The sequence below is a fragment of the Sinocyclocheilus anshuiensis genome, unplaced genomic scaffold (assembly GCF_001515605.1).
Source record: "Sinocyclocheilus anshuiensis isolate Anshui unplaced genomic scaffold, SAMN03320099.WGS_v1.1 scaffold1761, whole genome shotgun sequence".
Taxonomy (NCBI): Eukaryota; Metazoa; Chordata; class Actinopteri; order Cypriniformes; family Cyprinidae; genus Sinocyclocheilus; species Sinocyclocheilus anshuiensis.
The window spans coordinates 51,991-59,382 of record NW_015538073.1 but is presented as its reverse complement, the minus strand read 5'-3'; positions in this window follow the sequence as shown (position 1 = coordinate 59,382).

The following is a 7,392-nucleotide window of genomic DNA, read 5'->3' as shown; positions in this document are numbered from 1 at the left end:
AGACCGATACGACGCGAGTGGCACGTACATCGCACAGGCTACGTTCGTTGTTCTTGAACGCTGAATCAGATTTGTTTGGTCGTCATCAAAAATCTGCGCATCAAATGTGACATATCGCCGACTGATATATCAGAATCAGAGTTCCGACTAGAATGTCCAACAAAACGTCCGAATAATCAAAAACCGGAAAAATATTGGCTGGGATGTGTTGCTTAATGTTAAGGAGTTCGTCTCTGGTAAAACTTATAGAAGAAGAATGACAAAACACAGAACAAACAAACAAAAACAATATATAGGCTATGAAGTAATATCGGCCGATAAATGGGAACATCTTCGGAGTGCCGCGTTATCGTGGCGCATTCAGTGTTATTATCGTGACATTTCCTGTTACGCCAGAGCGACCAGTCATGTGACTTTCAGGACTCAAGTGATTTCCAATCAGGTGATTCATACTGAAGGAAGTGAGTGGTTGCAAACAAAAAATGGCAACATGTAGGTTAGGCGGTTTAATTTGATGATTTGATGGTTTTGAGTGATGAAATTTAAAAATACATGGTTTGAACCCAATGAGGAAAATGCGTCAGAAAGTAATCTCTTCATAAAGTATTTGTTGACTTAAGTTACTCTTAAAATGTGTATCATTAAGTCATCTGTGCAAAGTGTCATTTGTGCTGAAAGACTCCACAGATTCAGGGTTATGGATAACATCTATGATGATTATGAAGTTATTCTCTCTCTGTAGGTCTACTGCAGATTCTGAAGCGATGTTTAGGAGTTTGCTGACAGTAAGGTTCAAATTAGAATTTGCATATTATTTTTAATATATTATGAGGTGTTGTGCATTAATGAAGTTTTAAGTACAATTTGTTTAAATAATTTTACTTTATTTTAATTTAATTTTAAAAATTCATTATTTTAATGTATTTACTATTTTAAATACATTATAGTTTTATGTGGCAGTTTTATTACTGCCAGGTTAAGCTCTCTCTCTCTCTCTCTCACACACACACACACACACACAGAGTCAGAGTCATTATCATTTCATTCATTCAGATCAGATGGGCTGATAATGTTTCTATGAATGAGCTATTTTCTTCTTTTGAGTTGTCAGATGGTGAAATTTGTGTTTGTGTTTCATTCTTTTAAGTGCATATGTACTAAAGCCCTCGTGTGAGTTAGTGCACGTGGTTTATTCTTACCCGCCATTTGAGTCTGTGCTGCTTGAAAGTGTCTAAAAGAAGTGTCCTAAGAGGCTTTCCCCAGAATGCACCTGTTCGCTAGTTAGATCGGTCCAATCTAAATCAGGTGAAGGTAAATATCGACCACCTGTGTGAGAATCTACTGTATGAGACTCAGTTCACAAATAAAAGTTGAAGGTGTCCATTCACATAAACCTCCTCAAGCTCATTGAGAGCTTTACAACTCTTTCTGGATTAGCGTTATGGCACACGGTCAGCCGAGCTAAAGACGAACGCCGCCAACCTATTCACAGAATCAGAGAGAAAAGCAGAAGCTTTGCCCATCACTTTCCAAAGCAGCAGCGATGCCAGCAAAATTACAGTAATGCATGCTATATACTGAGACAAATGGTACTGGAAAGGGGAAGATGGCAATTATATTAAGTATGCATGCATGCATGCATAAGGGCAAGTGTATATTTTAAGTTTACACGCATGCATAAGGGCAAGTGAATAAATGTATGCATGCATGCATAAGGGTAAGCCTATATTTTAAGTTTACATGCATGCATGCATAAGGGAAAGCGTATATTTTAAATTTACATGCATGCATAAGGGCAAGTGTATATTTTAAGTTTACACGCATGCATAAGGGCAAATGTATATTTTAAGTTTATACGCATGCATAAGGGCAAGTGTATACATTTATGCATGCATGTATAAGGGTAAGCGTATATTTTAAGTTTACATGCATGCATAAGGGCAAATGTATACATGTATGCATGCATGCATAAGGGTAAGCGTATATTTTAAGTTTACACGCATGCATAAGGGAAAATGTATATTTTAAGTTTACACACATGCATAACGGCAAATGTATAAATTTATGCATGCATGCATAAGGGTAAGCCTATATTTTAAGTTTACATGCATGCATGCATAAGGGCAAGTGTATATTTTAAGTATACATGCATGCATAAGGGCTAAGTGAATAAATGTATGCTTGCATGCATAAGGGTAAGCGTATATTTTAAGTTTACACGCATGCATAAGGGCAAGTGTATATTTTAAGTTTACACGCATGCATAAGGGCAAGTGAATAAATGTATGCATGCATGCATAAGGACAAATGTATATTTTAAGTTTACAAGCATGCATAAGGGCAAGTGTATATTTTAAGTATACATGCATGCATAAGGGCTAAGTACATTTTTTTTTCTTTTCTTTTTTTTTTCACCATTTTTAATCACCTTTTAGTGTTTTTTTTTTTTTGCATTTCATGTCAATAGTTTTGTGGTAACAAATGATTTTTTAAAAGCACAAATATTACGTTCCATAATTTAATTAGTCGATATGTTTTTCTAACAAATTCAGTAGTTATTATTGACCAGCTAATAAGCACACTAATGTGTGTTTATGTTTCTGTGTGTTAGGTAGAGAGTGCAACACAACATCTGTTGCTCAGGCCTTCGACATCTGTGCAGTTTTCCCTCGCTCAATGAAATCCATCCAGTCTTTACGGGATTTGTTTGTCCATTACAGATGGTCCTGTGCACATGTTTCCCTTTGGCTCTGGGTCCAACCCTGCTACAGGCACAACACACACCGTTTAGCATAAAAGGACGCTTTCACCCCGTCTGTTCCACCCCGTCTGCACACACACGGCTGAGGAGAGACCGGCACAGAGATGCATGCACAGGAGACACGCAGAGACAGGTAAGCATGCATGAGCATGTCTGTATGTATGGACACTTTAAATTATTCTTTATTATTGTTTTTGTTTGTTTTGTTATTACTTACACTACTTACATTAATTAAGGCTTTAAATGGTTTTAAATTGGAGCCGAAAGTCTTAAATTCAAGTTATTGAATTTATGTAGCATTAAATGTTGCATGCACTGCAAAAATGAAGATCTTTGTCTTGTTGTCCGATACAAATATCTAAACATTCTAGAATCAGCATGCATTTACTTGAGAAGATATTATGAAGATATGAAGTCTTGTTTTTTTGAGAAATTTAACAAAATTAAGTGAGTTTCTGCTTATAATGCAAACAAATACCTTTCAAAGGAGAATGAAAAATTATTTTTCATTTTAATTAAGTCCAATGGCAGATTTTTGTCCTTTCTAATCGCAGATTTACTTAATTTTAATTAATTTATCAGAAAACAAGATTGCTTATCATATGTCATTTTTTGCATCTACCTTGTTTTAAGAATTTTTAGACATGTGCACTGGAAAACAAGACAAAATACTGAAGAAGAACTTTTTTTGCAGTGTGATCTAAAGTTACAGTAAAAGCTAAATTTTGTATGTACTATTAATAATTGCGATCTGCTGGAAACTTTAGTGCTACTAATACAACTCGTTGTATTCTCCTTAGACATTAACATTTAGAGAACATATTGACGTATGCTTTAATTTATTCCTTACTTTTTTTTTTAATTAGTCTTAAAAAGTCTTTTAATTTACTTTCATAAACTTACAGAAACCCTGCACAGTGTCACTGCATCTCATTATGTCATTATGCATCTAATTTTAGCCTTAAAGATGCAAAAGTGTGCAACATGTCTTTTAAATACTTGTGCATTGTTCATAAGTTCATTAGAAGTAGAAGACAGTGAAGTGAAGTTTCTTTAGAACAGACTAGCTGGTTCTGTCAGTGATTCCTGTGAAGTCTGAGTAATTTTGTACATTTGAGAAAAATGTTTGTGAGAAGCTATAAACATTTGATTCCGTGTGTTGGCAATGAAATATCAAGATGCAGGTTAAATAATGTAGAATTCTTTATGTTCAACAGTTATGACAAGCTGCATCACATAAGCGAGCAATAAATATTTCACCTTAATTTGTGCAAAGAAATGCTTTCTAATAGGAATGCATTTGACCAGATTTTGAATGTGTTCCTTTTCAGCATCAGTTTTGATTCCGAGCTTCACCTCAGGTTAACTCCACTAGAGGTCAGTGCTGTTCTACAATACTAATGCATTCAGTTGGTTACAGTATGCCAGGCATTAATGAATGATCGGACATGATGCTGAATATGTATACAATCACACAGGTATAGGAAACACAGTACGGATTGTTCCCCTTGGTCACCATATCTGATCATATCTCATATATAGAATCCATAAGTATAGATTTGTAAGTCTCATATACCTTTGTTTCTTTCTTTCTAGCAATAAATCAACTCCACAGAGGTACACACAATCTGATGGGTTTTTTGCTTGATCAGCTACCATTTTGGGTGAGTATACTAATATAATATGGAACATTTTACTCCTGCATAAAATGGTTTAATGGTTTTCCTTGAACATTTTTGCCTTGGTATACCACTTACCTTAAAAGGAATGAACTTGATGATGATTTCATTAAATAAGATCTTTAGTTAAACAGATTTGTCATCTCAAATAATATAATAAAATGAAATCTGTCTGAACATACCTGGGTTATATTCAGCGTTAAAATCAAAATAATTATATTATGCCTAAATTATGAAGCCTAATTTTAACACTATTAGGATATATATATATATATATATACACAGTTTCATGACAAATAAACGTGTTTACCCAAATTCTCATTTCTGTAATGCAGTTGTAATAATCTATAGTAATAATAATAATTACGCAACATATTAGAATTTGTTGCTTTATTTTATTTTATTTTATTTTATTTTACTTTATTTTTATTTTTATTTTATTTTATTTTATTTTATTTTACTTTACTTTACTTTACTTTACTTTACTTTACTTTACTTACTTTACTTTACTTTACTTTACTTTACTTACTTTACTTTACTTTACTTTACTTTACTTACTTTACTTTACTTTACTTTACTTTACTTACTTTACTTTACTTTACTTTACTTTACTTACTTTACTTTACTTTACTTTACTTTACTTACTTTACTTTACTTTACTTTACTTTACTTACTTTACTTTACTTTACTTTACTTTACTTACTTTACTTTACTTTACTTTACTTTACTTACTTTACTTTACTTTACTTTACTTTACTTACTTTACTTTACTTTACTTTACTTTACTTGATTTTATTTGATTTTATTTGATTTGATTTGATTTGATTTGACTTGACTTGACTTGACTTGACTTGACTTTATTTTATTTTATTTTACTTTACTTTACTTTACTTTACTTTACTTTACTTTACTTTACTTTACTTTACTTTACTTTACTTTACTTTACTTTACTTTACTTTACTTTACTTTACTTTACTTTACTTTACTTTACTTTACTTTACTTTACTTTACTTTACTTTATTTTACTTTACTTTACTTTACTTGATTTTATTTGATTTGATTTGATTTGATTTGACTTGACTTGACTTGACTTTATTTTATTTTATTTTATTTTACTTTATTTTACTTTACTTTACTTTACTTTACCTTACCTTACCTTACCTTACCTTACCTTACCTTACCTTACCTTACCTTACCTTACCTTACCTTACCTTACCTTACCTTACCTTACCTTACCTTACCTTACCTTACCTTACCTTACCTTACCTTACCTTACCTTACCTTACTTTACCTTACCTTACCTTACCTTACCTTACCTTACCTTACCTTACCTTACTTGATTTTATTTGACTTGACTTGACTTGACTTGACTTTATTTTATTTTATTTTATTTTACTTTATTTTACTTTACTTTACTTTACTTTACTTTACTTTACTTTACTTTACTTTACTTTACTTTACTTTACTTTACTTTACTTTACTTTACTTTACTTTACTTTACTTTACTTTACTTTACTTTACTTTACTTTACTTTACTTTACTTTACTTTACTTTACTTTACTTTACTTTACTTTACTTTACTTTACTTTACTTCACTTCATTTTAAATAAATGTGACCTGGACATGTTTTTGTGGGATTCACTCTTATGGATTGGGGAGAAACACTGTGATAGTATAAATTAAACTAAGGCTTTCCCCCTTGACCTACTAATATAGACACACTTTCTTCTCTACGAGTTGAAAGTGTCTCTCGCTGTAGCTTAGTTTCCATCCACAAGAATTAGGTCTGCTCAGGAAATTATGTGAGTGGTTGGGGCTTTGAGCCAATGAGGGTTTAGAGAGAATGAAAAGACAGGTGACATTAATTCCCTGACCTTACTGATGCTAGCTTACTTGCTGAAAACACCCAACACTGTGCTCTTATAACGATGATCACAATAGTGAAAGAGCTTATGCTGAATATTGACTCACTGTGACTTACTTTTTAAACTGAACAATAAATTATTCAATAGTATGTCATCATACTGCAGATATAACACCTTTAAGTCAATCATCTTAATTTAAGAAATTACACATTTATTTACTTTTTCTAAATTACAGTAGAATTTTCGCCACATTTCCAATCGGCACTGCTGGGTAGATTACTTACAAATTGTAGTCTGTTACTGATTGCAAATTACATGGCAAAAAGTAATGTAATCCATTACATTACACATTTTAGGTAATATAATCAGATTACTTTTAGATTACTTTGGACCTAACTCGGTTATCACATTGATTTAAATGAGATAATAATGTACCACATTGATATAAAAATACAAAGAGAAAGAAAATAAATTCCATTTGTTAACATCAAGTGCATTAAACATTACATTAACCATTGAGTGATAATTCAAATAAAAACTAAATGTGTTCATCAGTAGTTGATGCACTGTTGAAATGTTGAAAAATACACTTTTTAAAATCGAAATTATTTTTATAAATCCAATGGTCAAATGATGCGTGGCATCTCAGTTTTCTGTGTAATTATTGCCACCGCACTGGTGACTGGTCTTTGTGTGAATTTCCACAAACTGGAAGACTTTCTCAATGTATATAAGCGGTAGGCATTTTAGAAAGGAAAATGTAAAAGATGAAAAAGAAAAATGAGGGAGAATCAATAAATGATGAATAGTTTATTGCTATTGTGTTAATGTGATCATGTAATCAGTAAAAAAGTAACTGTAGTCTGATTACGAGTATTTTAAAATGTAATCTAATCACAAGTACTTAGTTTTTAGAATCTGATTATATAAACCAGTTTACATGTAATCAGTTTATACCCAGCACTGCCAATAGGGGGCTCTGTTTTTATCTCTGTGTCAGTTGACTAATTTAAAGGGGTCATCGGATGCAAAATTCACTTTTCAAGTTGTTTGAAAATAAATATATGTTGGAAGTGTGTGTACACAT